Raw genomic sequence first — 20,605 nt, 5'->3', positions numbered from 1 at the left:
CAACTTCTCAGGCTGTGAATAATTTAAGTCATTACAGGTGATTAATTAAACAATGCTTGAAATTAGGTAGAAAATGAATAATGGTAAGAGGGGTTTAATTCCCGACCTTACTCAATTTTTAATGAGCTCACTTCGATGGAAACTCCATTTTATAAAAGGAATTATGGACTCGTGTGAATCTGGCAGATAATTAAAGAACTTATGTTATTATCTGAATCTCGGCACGTATGCTGGTGGGGTGAGGGAGGCCATCAAGCAAACAAGACGGGATGGATGTTTAGAAGACTTCCCCTTGCAGTTGATAAGCTTTGAGCGTTGTGATAAACAGAGGCGAATGCATTAGGAAACCCAGGGGACTGGTAATCTCAGGAGGAATCATCAACTCGTCATAAAGACTTTTGCACGCCGCGGGAAGAGCACAGACGCTCACGACAGAGTCAAAGTTGTGCAGAAGAGAAACGAAGCAAGTTAAAAACAACAGAAAGCAAAAGTACAAGTTAGCTTTTTAACACAATACAACTTAACAAATACATTAAGCTCTGCTGTGGCTTGTACATTTGACTCTCGCAGACATTTCCAACATCTTCCTTTCTGCTGAGCCACATTTTTTGGGGCAGGCACAGCTCCAGTTAACTGCTCCACTTTCCTCGGGAAACTTGCAACATTTCGAGTGTCACTCCCTAACACTTGTGTGCTATTCGGAGCTCGGAGGCCTTGGTTACTTTTAATTACAGCGGGTAATGAGAGAAGACTTTCAGACTGTGACTCATGGAGTATTTTTAGATCTCCATCTTGATTATCTAACACATTGCTGGTGTTGATTCTGTTACAATTTTGTTAGAGGACTTTGTACCCATGACATGATTAAAATTAGTCTTAAAGCATTACTTAAATTGGTCAATATTTATTTTCTAAAGAAACTCTCTGAATTGCGGTTGGTATTGTTGGTGAACATAATTTTGACCCTTTGTTTTGAAAGTCATGTTGTTTTTAGAGAGTCCATATTAAAGATAATATAAATGAGCAGCAGGTGGTGGGCTGGATTCTTGCAGGATTTTCAGTAAAGTTTTCTTAATCAACCTTGGTTAATGAAATGCTATTTTAGTTTGATGATCAATTTGCTCACTGAGAAAATCACAAGCCATTGCGCTTTCTCATTTCCAGACTAAATATCTTGTTTTTCCCATGCTCTAATATTATGGATCAAGCTTGACTTTTATATTCTAAAATTAAGCTTGCAGAAAACACTTTTAATTGGACAGAAAAGAGTGTCTGGGTCTATTTGTGGTCTGGTGCAATGTTGGAAATGCCAGCTGTCGGCTCTGCATCAAAGCCTTACTGGAACAAACCATTATGCTGCCCATCCCCACAGTTTGCTGAAATAGGCTCCATCGTTTACTGTGTCATACATAACCCTTCACAATTATTGGCAAGCCTTGTAAAGACATGTAAAATCTACTTACGATAAACCAACCACAGCAGCATAATATCGTAATAATATCGACATATCATTGAAATATTGAAATACTTAGAAAAAAACATAATTCATTTGTACCACAAACAAGTCCTGTAAAATAAATTGACAGGGAACTTTTAGTTATTAATCCGTGACTGTGTGGGCAAAGTAAGACATGGCAAAGAAGTTTTTTAATTTCTCTTAGCCACTCATTCAAGATGGGAAAGACAAGTTAATGTGCCATACAGTAAAGAATATACTTATTCATAAGTCAGTCAGGGAGAAGCTAGAAGAAAATAGCTCATGATCCATTAAAAACTTTCAGAGCTCTGGTTAGAAAAGTTTAAAATAATTAGACAAATTGGCAAACAAGACTGAATTTTAATTATTACCATGCAGAGAAAGGAGAATAAGAGGTGTGTATTTCTGCATTTCCACTGCACATGTTAAAATGTGGAGCTTGTTGAACTGGGATTTCAGCTAAAACTACGTGGTTTGGTCTCATGACAGAAAATACAAAAAATGCTACAAGAGTATCTGGCAAAAAGAAAAAAAAAATACAGTGTGAGAGAGCACTTATGCTTCTTATTTAGTACGGTGTACAATCAGTGATGCTGTGGGCTTGTTTTGCTTTGCTTGTTTTTATTTGATCCTTTTACAGAATAATGTCTTGAAACAAAATACCAACTAATCATTGAAACAGAAAGCTAGAAACAAAATATGTATTTTTCTTTGGCCATGTTGGTCCCTTGAACTATCTGAAACTTGTGGGTTGAAAGCACATAAGCAGAGATCCAGAACTTTTCCATCTACTGCATGAGTGTCCAAATTTCAACTTGTGGGCTTTGGAATGACTTTGTGTGGCCTGTTAACTCAATTCAAGAATATCATTTTTAATTGCCAAGACTTGCTTGGCAAGTAAGGGACTTTAAAATTTTGGATCAATGATGTTTTACAGATTACTTTTCTATTCTTTGCTAGTTTTATTTTAAACTGCTTTTCAGTTAATAAAATGTTGATTTTGGTAAGTTCTTTAGATTGACGTAGAGAAATTGTCCAAAGAGAAATGATCACAGATCACTTTTTCTGTTTGCTCTAACCTCATGAATTGAAGAATGAGAGCGCTGTCCAGTTTCCAAAAAGGAGTTGCAAAAGCAGGGCTATCAAAAAGGGTCAGACTGGTGATTTAGCAACTGTTTCTTAACATAGGATGTTTTATTGCTTGATAAATGTATAAAAATTTAAGGTTTCTCTATTTTTATAATGGAACATTTTGGCACTGCAACAAGTACATTAATGGTGACAGGAATTACAGAAAATTGAAAAATGCTGTGCACCATGAACTTGCTTCACTAGCCAGACCCTAATTTCACATAATAACTTGTAAAAAGATTTCACAACGGCTTCAAAAGTTTTTGTTCACACATCTGAAAGAAGAAGCAACGCCTTCTGGAATTATGAATGACAGCTGTGGCTGATCCAGGGAGCCCTGAGCCAAGTCCCGTCATGTAACGCATGCTCGACATGTCGGCGTCCATCAGGGGTCCAACTCTTCAAACTGCTCCTCCTCTGTGCTTTCTGCCTATAGAGAAGCCAAGGGACAAGAGCAGAAACAGGGTGTGAAGACGGGCCCTCTCAGGACTTGAGGGGACATATTCAAAGCCAGCTGGTCTGGCTTTGAGGATGATCAATGGAGTGAGTGACAGAGAGGCAACAGAAAGAAGTGGAGAGCTGTAGAGTGAACTAAAAGGCAAGATAAGGAAAGTGAATGCACACAAAGGAGGGAGGTGGAGGTTGCAGCAGACTGTGAAACTGTTTGTGGAGCAACAACAGGTAAGAAGCTGCTGTTACACAAGGTTTTAATTTATTACAAAGGGTTTGAAGAAAAATATAATGTAGAGCTCAACTGGAAAACTCATTTTCCACTTTTACTATTCACTAACAAGAATAAGTGTCGCAACCAAGTGTGTTATAGCACACAACCGTATTTACATCTTTATATAAAATTTTAGGAAAGAAACTAAGAACCTGTGATGTGTTTCTGACATTGTGTGTCATGAATATTCTAGAAATGTCAGTTTTGGAAACTCAAAGATGCTGAAAGAGGCAAGTGGTGTGACCTCACTGAAGAGCTTGTTGGCGGCAGATGTTAACACACACACTTCTTCATGGTAACCCCAGAAACAAAACAGCTGAGGGTTGGAAACTTACCAAAAGACTCAACAATTCTTGGGTCCTAAAATAAAATTGTAAGGTAGTCATGGGAATTATCGCAGGAATTTTATCAATTTGAGTGTACAACTTAGAAAAAATCCATCATTTTTACAACATTCTGAATTATCACATTTAAACAAAGTGGAAATGATGAAAAGAACAGGGTAAATGCACTTTAGGGTCTTAAAGGGCACAAGAACAATCACACTCCCCCTACTTCCTGGAAAGTAAAGACACAGAAAGCTGCATGTTACAAAACTAGAAGCTCCCAGTCTAGCCACAAAACAGGAGAAAACATGTTCAGTGAAAATGGCAGAAAACCCGTGTGGAGTTTCCACTTTCTTCAAAGCTGGTTACTTCAGTAAGAAAGAGAAGAGATTCCACTATTGTGCCGTTTTTCCTCTCTAAGAATGTGAGTTATCTTGTGTAAGAAAGCCTCACACATCACAGGGGGGAAGAAAACATGGTATGCGCTAGTATTCAGCCATCTTTGCTATGACACCCCTAAATAAAATACATTGCAACCAAGTTCTTGCAGAAATAATCTGTTCAGTAATTAAAGTTCCATGTGTGTAAATACAGCTTTCCTCTGAAGGCATCAGAACATTAGTGAACAAACAGAATTGCAAAAGCAAAGAGAAAATACAGATAGGACCAGGAAAAAAGGCTTACAAATCTCACACAGCACTGATCCGGCTATCCAGCCCTTTACCATCTTGATCTGTGAAGAATCGTGAAGGAGAGGACTAGTGCCTCAAACCAGTCACCTGAACAGGTTGCCAGTCTATAACAAGGCAAGGCAGAAACAAGCAGAACACCCAACCATGCCTGCACTCTCTCAGACTTTTCATTTTTCAAAAAGAGAGTGGCAAACTAAGACATGGCCATCAAAATGAACTGCCAAGGAGAGCATTGTTCAAAGAAGCAGTTAACAGGCCTGCAGTAACTCTGGAGGAGCTGCATAAATCCTTAATGTACGTTGGAATAATCTGTTGAAAGAACAAGTATTATTGGTCATACAGTCCAGATCTCTGGCTTGTAGTGTGTGAGGAGTGTCAAAAAGTACAGTAATGTTAAGAGGAAGTCATGCAAGAGGTTCAGCCATGCCATGGACACTGCAAACATGTGGAAAAACACATACTCCAGACTAAAACAGTAGATTATGACGATCATGTAAAATAGTATGTGAGACAGAAAAATTACACTGCACCAGCTGAACACACTCTTCTGAATGTGAAAAATAGTGGTAGCAACACAGTGCTCTAGGGAGCAGGGAAGCTGGTTAGAGTCGAGGCCAGTGGCAAGATTTGAAAAGCTTACTCAAGCTAATATGACTGACATTCAGACATTTTGCATAGAAGGAACATGTTTAGTTTCTGAATGTGTAAAGCTGGTTGAGACATGTCTCCTGAAAATGTACATCTGTAACTGCAGTAAAACACAGTGCTGCAAAGTGTTTTAATGCCCCATCCATTATGGGAGCCATTCTGGATGGGGCAGAATGGCTCCCATAATCAAATATCCATTGATAAAAATATTTACAAAATTTAAAAGCCATATGCATTTTACCTTGAACTCTAGTACTAGATTGTGTAAAATCAGAAGAAAAAAAAAGCATTAACTTTTGTAGTGACAATGTAACAGAAACATGAAAAAGTCTGAGTAGCTTTGTAAGCCACTGTGCAGAACAAACAGTCTGAACAAGATGTCCTTCTGTAAGAGCCCAGTAGATCAGTGGAAGTAAAAAATGTGTATGAAAATCTGTTATTTCAAATGCCATGTCTTTACCCCTCCTGTCAGAGACACTACTCCTTCAAGGCAAGTTTGATAACTAAGAATTACTCTCGTATGTTGGAGTCACTTAGATTTAGGATGGTAGAAATGTCAAACATAATAAAGGAGGAGAAAATGTTGCTAAGGCACAACCTCTGCTCCTGTATCTTATGTCTTTTTAACAACAAATTGTAATTTGGAATCGAGTTGAACATTAATGAATAGTGAGGCAAAACATTTCCCAGATTTATAAAAGGCACCCCACATAAGCAGCATGAAAGGTTAGAGCATAATCCATCCGTAGAAATTGTTAAAACCAAGAAGCTGCCTAATTTGCTAATAAGCAGAAGCTGCTGAGACCTGTGTGACCTATATGTATCTTACGTTGCACAGGGGAGGGAAAATAGCACTAATCAATAGCAAAAACAGCTTGTTCTTGATCAAGATACTGTTCAGACCTCTATAATCTATACAGGGCCTAAGTGTTTCTTTCTGAGAATGTGTAATTTGGTCACTTAAGCACTATGGGATATTATTAACAGACCCTGGTGGTAATTATTGTAAATAAATTTGAATTTAATGACTAACAGTTAGATTTTTTATGAAAAAAAGCTATAAGTTGGGTCTCCTCCCTGTGTTATAAAACAACACAAAACACTGAAAAGATATGAGGCTCATTCATATCTGAAACAAGCTCAACTGTCGAAAAAGGTGTTGTAATTCATATACACCTACTGAAAGTGTTGCAGCTGCTTGCATCTGTGATACAAGGAACGGGGAAACAAATTTAAGTGGAGGTTAGAATGAGACAAACACAGTGAGGCTGGATTATTTCTACTGACATGCTTGAAACCACGAGGCTCTGACAAATGGACAAAGTTTTTCAATATGAAATGTCCCCTTTTAGGGGTTTTCACATATTAAATAAATAAGAATGGAGAAAAGTGCTAAGCTGTTTAAAGATTCTGTTAGAAGGCATATTTTCTTTTAGCACTGAATAATGAGGTTTAGCACATAAACAGATCAGAGGGTGACGTTATGAGGAAGCAACATTTTGTCATGAAATGTTATTGAGGCACAGAAAATGCCCCGGGGTAGACACCTATGTCACCACCTCCTTCATTGTAGGATAAGAAATCTTAAGAAAAAATATATTATTGATTTTTGATTTTAGTATGCAACCCTGTGATTATCACTGTCCCCCCATCTGGATGACCACCCTTTAGGAAACTGCCTGGATGCGCCCCTGTGATTACAGTGGTTTCTCACCCGCACCTGCTTTCACATACAAGGTAAACAGCAAAGGCAGGACAATCTCAACTCCGCTGATCTCCCTCACACACGTGACGTACTGCGCTAATCCCTCCCTCTTCTGCTGATTGGCTGCTGAACAGACGCTGCGGATCAGTATTGGCCTGAGGATGTGGCCTTCAAACAAAATGATTGCTGCTGTTGGTGGAACTAATTACGGAAAATCCCGAGGAGAAACTTTGGGAAGTGAATGCCTTTACTTGTATATTTATATTATGTTATAAATACCATTACACTGCAAAAATTAACCTAAAGTTATATTATATTTTATATTAGGCTATATTCTATTATAATAACACGCCCAGTGGGTACAGTAAGAGTTATAGGTGAACAAAGGTAAACATTACTTTTCTTCTTTTTACACGCTTTCCCTCGGTCGAGTTTGCGAGCCAAAGAAAACTCCGAGGGAGGGGAGGAGGAGGAACGGAGAGGAGGGCAGAGGAGGGACAGGCAGCTCGTCAGATGGGGAGGAGTCTCGCACTGACAAGAGGGAGATTGGGTTTTTCTGAGTTTGTCGGCTCCCCCTAAAATAGCAGTCAGCGTGTGAATGTGAACTGAAATTACGTTTATCCACTGGAGTCACCGATATAGAGTGTCTATATACAGCGACTGACTCGGGAGTAAAGGTGAGTAACGGAAATAGAAACAATGTTGCGGAGTGTGGCGGCGGTACTGTAAGCTACAGTCAGGGAGAGGGGAGAAGCGCAAGAGGGAGACGTAGAGTGGATTTGGGACACATTTTTTTTTTCCACCTATCTGTACCTGCCTTTTCACAACACCGTACAACTCGTGTTATTTCACGCGAGTAACAGTGAGCTGCCAAAGCCATAAAATGTTCAAGTGGGAGGTTAAAGGGTGCTGTTGATATCTGTCACTTGTGAGAGTTTGGCTATGTTCATTACACGCCGGTGATAAGTTCTCCTGTAGCTTCTTGTAAGACTTTCGAACTATTATTATAAGGGAAAAAAAATCCATCAGAGTAAGTCATCTTGTCCGCAAGGCTTTGTAAAAGCGTCGCTAAACAGTAATCACTGTGTATGTAATAACACCGTTGAGCCACTGTAGACCTGCTCACACGGTGACTTGATCGTGATAATAGAAGTTGTCAGACGAGGAGTTGGCTGCAAATTAGTGTGTTAATGCTATGCAGCTGGAAAAACATTCATTAAAACCGCCTTTAAAAATCCAAAAAAAGTGTAATAAAGTCGCTTTCAGTGCATATTTGAGTTGATTTGACAATATTATAAGAAAGTAGTTACTTTCCAGTGTATTTTAATAAGGTGACAAACCTGGTCCATCAGATTTGAACCTAATTATGTGATTTCAAGTAAAGTGTGGCAGAAGTGATCTTTATATGATTAACTTCTCACTTGTAAATAAGGTCTCACATTTTATCATCACAAGTGGGAAGTTATAGGCAGTTTTTTTTTTTTTGGTGAGGAGCTTCTAGCGTTGTCTTGTGGTTCTGTGAATTTCTGTCTCCCATATGACCTTAACCTCCGGCCAGAGAGGAGAGTAGCCAGCTGTAACCTGACCTTCTCAGATGTTTCTAGTGTAAAGCGGCGCACTACATGTCTTCTTGTTTAATGAGCAGTTTTTATTTGAGATTGATCAAGAATTTTCTTGATCGGCAGGTCAAATGTAAAAAAAAAAAGTAAAAAAAATGTTACTCATTTAATAAATGTATCAAAATTACCTTCCTCATATTTTGTTGTAATAAGTTTGTAAGCTAAGAACATATCTGTTGATGCACTCATTTGAGGTTATTAAAAATCACATCTGATGAAGGTTAAGGAAATACGCTTGAAAGCAAAAAGCTGCTGCGATATTTTTCAGTTTTATACGTTATTGTCCTCGGGGAGATAAAAAAAGAACTGACTATTAGTGCCTCTCTAGTTTTTAGTCACTAGAATAACAAATGACAGCGTAAAATGTTTGCTTGCTTCTCATTTTACTAGTTACTGTTGGGACAAAAGTACTTGATTGTCATAGATGTTTAAGTTGTTAATGTTTAGTAATTTTATGAAATACAATTGAACAACAAGTATTTTCAGTGCATGAGTTTATTGAGAAAAATATACAGTGTCACATTACAGAAACATAAATTTGCTGTATTTTCCTTTTGTTAAGAAAATAATCAATTATTCCTACTGCTTATAAAATGAGTTAATTGATTATCACACCACGAGGTTAAAAGCATTTAATTCTCACTATTTTGATACTTACACACAGGCTAAGCAAACTATTAGATTAAGCACAATTACAACAGGGAGTCTAACGAGCTGATAAAAGCCAGGCTGCAGTCACCTGCTTGTCATAAATGACATTAAACATTATCTTAATAAGAATGAAGTTGGGACTCTTTTCACTTTCTGTCTGTGTTTTTTGCAAGTGGAAGTTTTTCCAAACAGATTAGTTTGTTTTCTTGTGAATAAGAGAGTATAGTGAATTACTTATGGCTAGCTGACAGGCAGTGCTTTGCAACTGTATGCTCCACACAGATGGGGAATACACCTTTCACTTCTCACTTTGTAGGTGAGAGAAAATTGTATCCAGCACGCAGCTGTCTGACAAAGCAGAAACAGGTAGGGGAGGGGCAATCCCATTGTTTTTTTGTTTTTATTTTTTTTAATGTATTTTTCTTAAGTCACTCTGCCACTTTCTGTGGTATGTCAGTTAAAGGACATTAAGCCACAGGAATAATATGACACATAATTTTAGTGGTTTTATAAATGCAGCTTTTTAAAACATTGGTTTTAACTGAGAATCTATAAAAAGCAAACATAATCAACTTCGGCAAAGCTAGTAAAGATTGCCATTTTTTTTACTAAGCCGTGTATTTTACACATACAGAGTGAAATCAATGACAAGTTCTTAAGCCCCCTGAGTTGCTGCAGCGGTATTAACGCAAACAAGTTTTTACGGTGCTTTTTTTTTTATGTTACCACTATCCTGATGGCATGCACATTATAATACCAGCTGGTTGCCAGTGATTTCTTAAGCAAAGCATTAAAGCACCATCCAATCTGCAGTCATTAGCTTGTACGCTGCCCCAGGCCTCATCAGTAATGGGTCTCGTTGCTGATGATCTGCGTCACGTGAGCTCTTATGTCTAATGTGTGGATGAGGGGTACTTTTACTGGGCTGAGATGAATACTGTGTTAACAGTTTGTGTCAAGTATTAGTCAAAGGGATGACTGTGAAGGCACACAAGATGTTACTTTCACATGCCTGCTTTGAACTGTTGCACTTACTCCTCTGTCTTGCAGATAGAATTATTAGATTGTGTCCAGCGACATTTTATTAAACAGAAGATAATTTTTGTAGGAGATCACTAATGTTTATGAAACACCTTAGCCTTGTTATACATTGCATTTATGGAGTCCCTGCATGTCTTCTCAAATGTGTCTAATTGCTCTTCAGCATCTTTGCACAAGTTCTTAGTCAAAAGGGAGGAATGAGAGGTGGTGATGGTGTGAGGAATGGGCAGCTGCAGCATCTTTTACCGCTCTCCTCGTCCCTCTTGAATCTCAGTGTCTCAGCCTCTCCTTCCAGGAGAAATGTGGAGTGTGTGGGCGAGTCGGATCTGCAATTAACGCCGGTTGTCAGAAAGAAAACGCTGGCGTTTACACCATGCCTCTGAATCACTGAGTGAAAGTCTTTCTCCTCCACTCTTCTCCTCCCAGGACATTTTTTTTTCTTTTCCCAAGGAGGACAAAACACCAGAGAGCTGCATGCCAAGGATGCACTGAGTGCACAATAAGAGATAGATGCAGAACATTTTGGTCCAATAAAGAGGATAGTTTTTTTTTTTCTCTGACTGATTGGTAAGCCAAGATGTTCTTTTATACTGCAGCTTTAAAGAGAAATTTAAAACCCTCACAGATATCTCACAATGGTGTACAATGGAAGCTTTTTTGCATGTTATTTGAATTTCTTGGCTTTTTTGCAGAAAAAAAAGAAACAATAGAAAAACAACATGCTGTAGCATTTGGATAAATCTCGTACTGCACATTTGAGCTTTTGCACAAGTGAACTTTACTTAAAAGTAAATACAACATTCAGTTGTTTTGGTGAGATAATTGAGCGGTAAGACGCCTAATGATCACCGAGTTTGCGTCGTCCCTGACGCCAAATGTTCTCATCTTTCCTTTTTTTTCTTTGTACGAGTCATAAAATTAAAAGTTTCGGGCACTATTTGAACTCAAAATAAAACAAGCTGTCAGAGGAAGGATAACACTCGTTGTCTCTGTTTAACTTTCCACTTGTTTAACCGGAGCGTCTTAGTAACATGAATCATTGTGTATTGGAGCTCCGTCATCAGTATGGAGATTCCAACGTTCCCCTGTGAGACCTGGAGGTTACATGCAGAATCTTGAGCCTGGCAGATAATGTTTTGGACCGCAGTTAACTGTAGACTGTTCCTTGTAAACAAAAGAGGGAATATTTTATTTTGATATGTCAGCGCCTCATATGTTTTGTTAACAAATAGCTGATTTGTTTAAATATTTGTACAATTTTAGATGATTTTATAGCATTTATATGGACTAGATTTTTCAACATTTATACAGCTGAATTCATACCTTATGGGTTGCGAATGCCACGCTTGTGGAGATATTCTGGTTTGTTTTTGGTTAATTTTGCTTGCTGGGTAATCCAGACAAAAGAAATTACCAATATTCTTGATAGCCCAAATAAGGTGTCTCATTGAAAAGTGTTTTGGTCTAATTATGAGAAAATGAAGGGGATTTTGTGAAACATCAAGTGTTGTCACAGCTTTGAAGTATGTATGTCGCTTCTGATACAATCCTGTTTTGAATAGTGCATGCTTATTGGGATCAAAGATGTGGAATTTGCAGTGTTCTATTGCATCAGTACTGGCTCATTATTTACTCTGAACACCACTATTTTTAACTATTAGTTTCATACATAAGGATCACTTAACCAGCTGATAGTTACATTTCAATGCCCCCAAGTTTTCAAGTAATTATTAGCCGACTTAATCTGAAAGTAGGGCAAGCCGTCATGTCGTGTCTAAGAAATCTGTTGCAGCCTGGCTTAGTTGGTGATCACATAGCTAATGCTACAGTGTTAAACATACAAGAAGGCAATGCTGGAATGTTATTCACCTAAAGCAATGTGTCTTCCTGCACTACTAAGGTGCAAAACCAATACACAATTTTGTTAGAGACACAAAAAAAATCCCCACTTTTCCTCATTTTTATAAATAGAGTAAAAAGTTCAAAAACAGTGTTTTACAGAACCTGTAATGACTCTCAAATGATTCAGTTCAAGTTTGACTTGTCTAAAATTTGTAGTTTTCATATATGTCTGAATTTAGGGTGATCCTACTGCCAAAAGAACTGAACGTGTTTTGCCTGAAAGTGATCAGCATATCCCTTTTTTGGTTTAGTTCTTTTACCAGTATTTTTCATTTAAGCCAGAAATGTTCAAATGCAAACCAGATGTTTGTTTTAAATTGTGAAATAGCCCTTTATTTTGGGACGATGGACGATGCAGATCAGATGGCAACGTGAGTGTAGTTTGACAGCTGTGGTACATAATATTCTCCTACCACTCTAACAAATCTTTTCTGTCTTGGTATCTCAGTTATTTTAACCAAAAAAAAAATAAAAAATGTTTACGATTCATGGGAATATATTCTTTTTAGGAAACCAATGAGAAAAACTAAATAAATTCTCATGCAGAATGATTACTGCTAGATCTAAAGAAATAAATTAATTATAGTTGTTTGGAAAGGTGGGACAAGTTGATAAAATCCACAGGAGATTTGTTATTTTCAACAGAAACGGAGGTCATGTGGTTCCAGTGGAGAGTTTTGCTTTCTATGGTGACTTCACATTTTGACTAAAATTACTGTATATTTAGTCAACCACTAAGAGGTTAATCCATAAATTCAGGTTGCAAAGCATGAGGCACTCACCTTCCAATCTATCACTCACTTCTTTTTATCTAATGCTAAGATAATTGCTGTTCTAACAAAGACGCTTGTGACAACACAAGTGTAAGTCAGACTGTGTCCTATTAGCTCCCTAAATGTATAACTACAGCTCAGTGGCAGCTCATAAACACTGGTAATTTTTTAATCCCTCTAACTGTCTGATGTAGGTTCAGAGGGTGAAGGCATTACTCGTTGAGGTGCTGTTTGTATAGCAGAACAGCCAGCAGTGACCTTTCAACTGTCCTGCCCTTGACTCAGACCTCAGGTGGTAAGCCACCGTGTTTGGCTCACTCAGCACATGTGCCGCTCAGCAGGGCAGAGCAGCTTAAGCTCCATATTTTCTTCTCTTGTTTGCTCTTTGAAACCTCTTCCACCTGACGTTAAGAAGTGACCTGCTGGCTTTATTTGTGAACTTTAGGATGTTTGACTTTAGCTTCATATTTAAATCTGGGCTTTTTGCTCTATTAAATGAGCAGAAAACCTCCACATGCACGCTGTGTAGTTTTGCGCAGCCAGACTGCTGGGAGCATGCGGTGGAGCAAAGGTGACGACTTTAACGACTCGAGTCATTTTGCACGTTTAAGATCCCTCCTCCTCTTTCTGTTTGTTTCTGCGAGAAAACCCCATAGAATCACACAAAGTGTGTTATATCTAACTTGGCCGCCCAGACTGGAAATACCGTGCGTTGTAAAAGTGTTAATATAACTCAATCCTTTCGCACTTTGTTAAGTAAACTCACAAAGTTCAGTGTGTTTTAATAAGGTGCCAGTCCAATACTTAAAACATTTTAAAAAGTTTTCAAAAATTCAACTCTGAAATACTCTTTCTTATCAAGATAAAACCATTTTTTGATATTAAATGTTAAAAATGCTTGCCGTAATGTGTGACTTGGCTCACTGGCATCTTTTCTTTTAAAAAAACAAAAAAACAAAACAAAAAAATAAATACTTTACTCTCTAAGAATAGCACAATGAGAAGTTACAATTGTTTTGTTGCTAACTTTGTGTGTGTGCATCGGGGGAGCACTCTATATACAACTGTAGGGGAAACATGGACTAATAAATGTCTTGTCATCCGACTCCCTCACCTGAGCGGAAGATCTCTACATCTCCTTCAAAGTTAGTTCCCCTAAGCTGCTACTCTGATTAGTACTTTATGTTTATCCTGTCAGTTTTGATGTGCACTAATATGTTGCATGTTTTAAAAACATCTGAGGTCTTTACAATAACAATGTATTCATACTGAGACTCAATAACAGAAATTGACTGTATTTACTGATTTTATAACCTTCCAAGACAATTGGTTGCAATTTTATTTTTTTTTATATGTGAGTGCCATAGTAAAGGGGCTGGATAAAAATACCTGTCACATTCAGATTTAAATTTGTGAAAATTTTTGAAGAGCCACATCGTTGCAGCTCACAATTTTACTCTACTTTGTGTTGGTCTGTCACTTAAATCCAACAAAAAACATGGACGTTTGAGAAACTGCTTGTGAACATGTCTTCATACAGTGAGAGCAATTGATGAAATGTGAGAAAGCTCGAGGGGTATAAATAGTTCTTGTTTTTATTTACCTTAGTTGTCCTTATAACCTGCTTCAACCTAAAGTAAATTAAGAGATGCCTACGGTGCTGTGACCAGATAATCAAGCTGAATTCTGCATAAAGCAAAACTGAAGTTAAGAAAGACATCAATTTGCTGAGTTGCATTTTAACTGCATCTTAATGAGACTTTGGTAAAAAAAAAAAAACATAAATCAAAGGAATATATTATAATATAATTTTCAAGATCAAAAGATCTCCCATGATTGCTAATATACCCTGCTGTATTGATGCTCTGCTGGAGAACCTTTAAAGCATCTCTCACCAGAGGTTTAACTTCTTGGCCTGTTTCCGGAGTCGATTATGAAGCGAACAACAGATAAACAATTGAAGCGTACACAGAGTAAACTTTTTCAAGACTCTGTTTGATGAAGCAGTTTATGTGCAGTTATAGAGTGTTAAAATAGACTCTGTAAATCATCATGTTTATTGCCTTTTAATCCAACCTCCCATTACGCTACCCACAATAGCACAAAGTATAATGCATGTAGAAGTGTTTATCAGTAGTTGGTATAGTAATTAGAGCTGTGAGACTTAGGTGTCACAGCTCATATATCAAGGCCATTGAGTAAACCTCCAGGAGCTGCTGGAAATACCAGCTGGATCTCCAGCTGCTGGACCATTCTGGTGCTGCAGGAAGGAGACCTGGTCTGTTAACATCCTTTGATTTCTGTCTGTCTGTCAGAGAAGCCTTGTGATCCGGGACAGCTGAGAGGGATGTGATTTACTCCCCCCCCCTCATTAATCTGGAACAGTGAACAGAGTAGGGAAGTGACCCCCGACCCCCTCACACGCACCTTTCCTCTTTCTTCTCATCCACTATAGGGATCCGACTTACAGTTAAAATGTTCCCTCTCTCATCTGAGAATAGCATTGTGAAAGCCAAATGCATGGGGTTTCCGAGTGGTGTTGTAATACATCTATGCATAGTTGCAGTTTAAGAAACTGCAATCTGACTCTCTAACCCTGCTTAACTTCAGGGAAGTATAAATTTTATGTATTGACTTCTACAGCTTGCAATCTAAATAGTATTCCTCTTTTCAACGCCTGTATTTGTACATTTTTTTTTATGAAGGTGTCAGTAGTAGACCTTCTCTGTGAATCCAAGGCATTGAGAAATGATTGACTTTGCATCTCCTGCTTCCAGATCCCATCTTTCTCCATCTCTCTCAGTGTGACTGTGACTGCGAGAGAGGTGTCGAGCCTGCCCGCTGTTTGCGCGGCGGCCCGTCTGTCCTCTCCCTTTTTCTCCCTGTCCACTTTCCATCTGTGTGCTGCAGGCTGCAGATTTAGGTGAAAATGGTGTAGTGTTTCCACCAGTGAGCTGTTGCTGTCCTGTTTTTATGTCAGACTGTGTTCTTCACATTGTTTTCCCCCTTCCCCACACCCCCACCGCTTCCCGGCCTGTGTTTTAGCTGCCTGGAGTGTTCACGTTGTACACGGTGATTATGGAAGGGGGGACATTCATCATCAACCGCCAGGCTTGGGGTCTCAGAACCAGCAGCTATAATCTAAAAAGGCTAGGAGTCAGGATCCAAGGGCTGTCCAAAGAATAAAAAAAAAAAAAAAAAAAAGATTCTCAGAGAGATGAGCAGGGCCTGTGGGCTTTTCTTTGTCTGTGTCTTTCTCTCAGGTTTTCCACACAGTGCTCATGTGACATCTAATACATATCATCTGATTTGTGAAATACTGTGGGCTGGAGCTGCAGAAATACTCTGATTATGGTAAACAGTGTTTGTTGCACTCAACAGCCATGCATGTTCCTATGGTTTAGTCTCACTTACTGGTGAAATTGATTTACTATAAAAAGGCAGTTGGCATACAAATGTTAAATTCAGTAGAAATTGATCATTTGATTATAGCTCATACAACAGATAAAGTATGTAGACACTCCAGCTTGTAGAAGGCTGCACAATGCTTCCTCATTGGTGCAAATTCAAAGATATATCACAAGGAACTAAAGTCTGGAGTGAGCTGTTGCCCCCACCTGTTGCTGCACACTGCCAGCTAACTCAGCCCAAAAAGGTCATTACATGTCTCACTTGATCAGGAATAGACAAATTTGATTGTTTGAAAATGCTTCCAGGCTCAAAAAACAGGTAGGCATTTTGTAAAAAAAAAAAAAAAAGAACCAATCACATTATGGTGTGTTAGCCTTTGATCAATTTGATCAACAGATAAAGCAGCCTGCTGATTTCTTTGCATATGTGCATTTTCCACATGACACACATGTGCACACCAGCTATGGAACTAGTGCTGCTCAAATGTTGCAGCTATGATCCAGTAAGACTGCTACCCAGACTTTAGCTGCTGTATACAAGCATTGCTTAAAACTGAAAGTGGAACGCAATCCAACAAACTGATTTGCAGAATGGCAGGAAGTGTTCCTACTCTGTGCAACAAGTATGCTAATGCTTTACTATTTTGATTAAAACAAATCTTGTAAAAAAAAAAATCTGTTTTAATTTTTTCCATGATGTTTTTATGGAAGGTTATTATATCCAGTAGTTTACATAAGTGAAATCATCATTTTGCCTGCTCAGTTTCTTGTATTTTTCTCTTAAATTCAGCATGTTACATTTAATTTAAAAAGTTGCTTTCCTGTTTGACCTTGTTGAACCAGAGTTACTCAAAATCCAAAAGTTTAAAGACTTAGATGGAAGACCGCCAACATCTTTCAGCCATACATTGTGTTGTGTAAATGAGAGAGTGCATGCTTTAATATAACCACTTTTGATGAAATGTAAAATGTGAATAACAGGCCTTGTGTGGCATAAAAATTCTAGAAAAGAAAAATCAGTGCTGCTAAAGCTAGCCCCTTTTGCTGTTGTTATGACTCACGGCCATGCTCACTCCTCAGATTGCATAAACCTTTTATGTAATGGAACACTGGGAAAGAGGCATTGAGTGGAAGATAAAAATGGGAAGAGAAAATCAAATATTTATTCTGAACTTTTGGATTTTTTTTTTCCATTAAGAGCATGCGACTTCTGGCTGAAACTCAGATAGTATAGAACACACACACACACACACACACACATATATATATATATATATATATATATATATATATATATATATATATATACACACAGCAAAAGTAAAGGAGATAAAATGAGTATCTTGGCTTTTAATTCAGATTCTTATTGCTGTGATTGGGTAAATGCGCCGCTGCTGAGACACATTATGCATAACGTCTCTAATATCCTCACGGTGTGGATTCCCCCTGGAGGAAGATCTTGGTTCATCGCTGCTGTTTACCATTTCTGAGCTACGGTCTGTGCAACATCAAAAGCCCGCCATGACACTTAACACAGACTGTAGGGTTCCTGTGGGGTGTTTGCGTGTGTGTGGGGGGATTGTGGCTCCCTATGGGGTTGGCATTACTATCGCTCCCTGGTGAGAAGTCCAACTCATGATCGACAACCATGCAAATGGACAAATGCCGTCATCCCATATCAGACAGCAGCACTACACTGTAATTTTATGCAAATTTATAAACCTCTAGGACCATGCATACATTAGTTTTTATTTGTGCATGCATCTTTATGTTGGTGTGCAGCTGGCAAAAGGGAAAATTCTGACTGCAGATGTGAAAAAGGAACATAGAAGTACTCGAGTAGACATGTAACATGTAGCACAATTTACCAGAGCAAAGTGTGATAAGAAGTATTCATTCTTAAGCTGAAACAGAAAGGTCATGTGGACTGCTATTGACAACTTTTTTTCACTGAGGTGTTAGTTGTTAAAACAAGAAAAGCAAACCATGAAGCAAGTTGTTGGATGTTACTTTGTCCATTGCTACATAAACTGAAGTGAAGTGAAATTCTCAAATAAACATTGACTAAATTCACCAAGTGAAATGCTTATTGCTCAGAATATTGTACCTTTTTTGCCCAATTGCTCTTCGTTTTTATTTATTTATTTGTCCTCTCATTCCTAAATTTCTTTTAATTTTGTACATCACGACAGTTAAAGTTTAAGCCTTTAACTGTCATGATGGCCCCAGTGTCCTCAAGGCCCCATTGACTTACAAGCATTTAGAGAATGACAGATAAGGGGTTAACGGCGCTCCCTTGAAAAGAGAGGTGAGCATGTCCAAGTGTTTTAGTGCTAAGTGATTTAGATGCTTCACTACTTGATTCCAACTGAATCAAATAAATGGCTCATTACCAGACTCCTGCAGAACTTGATGGCACGATGAGGAGTTAAATCAGCTACTTGTTTCATGTGTGTCAGAACAGGGACAAATCCAAAAAATATAGAACTTCAGCCTCGAGGACCTGAATCGCCCAACTCTTGTTTAATGCATCAGTAGGATTTCTCAGAAATACATTAAGATCTAACTCTGCAACTTATATAGAGCAACAAAACTAAGGGGATGCTTTTGCAGGCGTTCCGTACCAACTGAAGTGCTTTACGATTTCTCTGTTGTCTTGTGCAATCATCTTTATTATGACATCGCTCATCCCCTGCCCTTGCATCGAGGAAGTTATCATCCTTTTCTCTGTTCATGAAAGTTTCACTCAAACACGCATCGAGGGATTTACCTTGAGGAAGGGAGTTGCTTTCCTACATGAAATGGATATAACTGCTAGGTGAGGGTCATCTCTTTATCCTTGAGAAACTAAGAATCCATTCATTGGCTGGGCTTGAAAACCTGACTGACGCAAATGGATCATTGGGAATAGAAGTGTCCCAGCAGTAATTATGTTACAACGCTGCTACCGCACACTACCACAGAGGTGGGACGGGATGAGTAGGGGGGCTTCTTTTAGTCTTGTCTCCTTTACATTCTTCTACATAGTTACCACATTATTACTCTCTTTTTCTCTCCTTTCTTCTTATCTTCTTCTTTCATGCAAACGTCTACCATCAGTTCCAAACATTCTTGTCTGCAGTGGAAAGTTTCTGACTGGCATTTATCCATCTCTGTTGACTCTTAAAAATAGGAGTAAGTTTGTAGCTGTTCTTTTTACCTATTTGTCACTCCGGATCTCTGCTCCCAGTGCCTTAAAGGGACAGGAAAAAAGTGTCTGTTTCATTTTTTTTGTCCTGCTTTCTGGGACTCTGTGTCTCTAAGTCAGTTGGAAAAGAGACATGAAATTAATGTAATGTCAATGGCGTTTTCTCATGAAACCCCCAAGGCACTTAGTCAAAGTCACCTTGCATAGTCCTCTCATCCCCTGACAGTACTTTGAGAGTGAGATGGAGGATGCCTGTCTGGTAAGGCTGTCAGCATACGATGTCCTTCGGTTATTGGTTGTTATATCCACTCATCGTCATTCGTATTTGCTAGATTGGATCCATGTACGTTATTTATCTGGAGGAACGACATCATTTCCATTCAGCTCCCTGCATAATGTGGCCCATATGTATATATACATATACCATGAAATGTTTTCTTGGTGGGACCAGGTTCATCCTGTGGGGTTTTCTTCCCTTTTCATGTCATTTTGGAGGTGTTAAGTAGCTTTCTGTCTCCTGGTCCCTGTCTTACAGCACCATCCCCCAGTCCAAGCAAGGTGCTAGCAGCATGGAGGATTGTTTGAACTTGCATTGATCCAATGTGGGATTACAGCTGGGTCATCGGAGAGTTGGACGAGCTCTCAGTCATCAGGGCAGATTAACCACTCGCTGTCTGCTTGGCTGCCATTTCAGTGCAGGCTCTAGATGCTGGCTTTTTGGCCACCCCAGTGTTCCTTTCTGAACAATGCATTTTTGCATCTTCATTGAATCTGTTGCAAACTGGCTGGAGAATCCTGAATGAAACATGACAAAAAAAAATTATAACTGGAACCTACAAGCAACCTCTTTATGATTGACCATTTCTTACTGTTTATTCTTGAAACCCACCAATTGAACGCCCATTTCTCTTTTTCACTGCACTATCAATACTGGGTAGTGCTAGTGCATTTTTTAAATTTTATATAAATCAGATGGGTTGGGGAGTATGTTGTCAATACATTGTGAGCCAGAGCAATATCACAGTCATAAAGTACTGATATAATGCAATGTCTATACATTCAATTTCTAGACAACCATGATATATTTGGACAGTTGGATCGACTTTTACTTAATATCATCCCAACACCTGATATGGATATTATTCTAAAGTTCATAACAAAATATTGAGATATTTAGATGTCTGGAAACAATGAGTAGACTGAGAAAAACATGACTTAGTCACCGTTGATAACAGTATTACAAGATTCAGCAATAATATCAGAAATTGCTGTCAAGTGATTTCCTGATATTGAAAAGCACATACTTTTATTAAAGAACC

General features: G+C 38.5%; 1 protein-coding gene across 12 annotated transcripts in view; it reads left to right on the top strand.

Annotated features, from left to right (window-relative positions):
* Window positions 1-3,033: 3,033 nt before the first annotated feature.
* The window catches only part of mef2aa (myocyte enhancer factor 2aa), a 71,786-nt gene continuing 54,214 nt past the window's right edge, over window positions 3,034-20,605 (top strand). For 10 of the 12 annotated variants that reach the window (XM_014983434.2, XM_014983418.2, XM_014983385.2 and 7 more), the window contains exon 1: window positions 7,221-7,380. The gene's annotated coding sequence lies outside the window, so the exon portion shown is untranslated. The other 2 variants (XM_014983333.2, XM_088006280.1) reach the window with 2 other exon arrangements.

The sequence above is a fragment of the Poecilia mexicana genome, unplaced genomic scaffold (assembly GCF_051168715.1).
Source record: "Poecilia mexicana isolate PSO_F unplaced genomic scaffold, ASM5116871v1 scaffold_6, whole genome shotgun sequence".
NCBI classification, from domain to species: domain Eukaryota; kingdom Metazoa; phylum Chordata; class Actinopteri; order Cyprinodontiformes; family Poeciliidae; genus Poecilia; species Poecilia mexicana.
The sequence above is the reverse complement of the archived record's forward strand: the minus strand, read 5'-3'. Positions and strand labels throughout refer to the sequence as shown.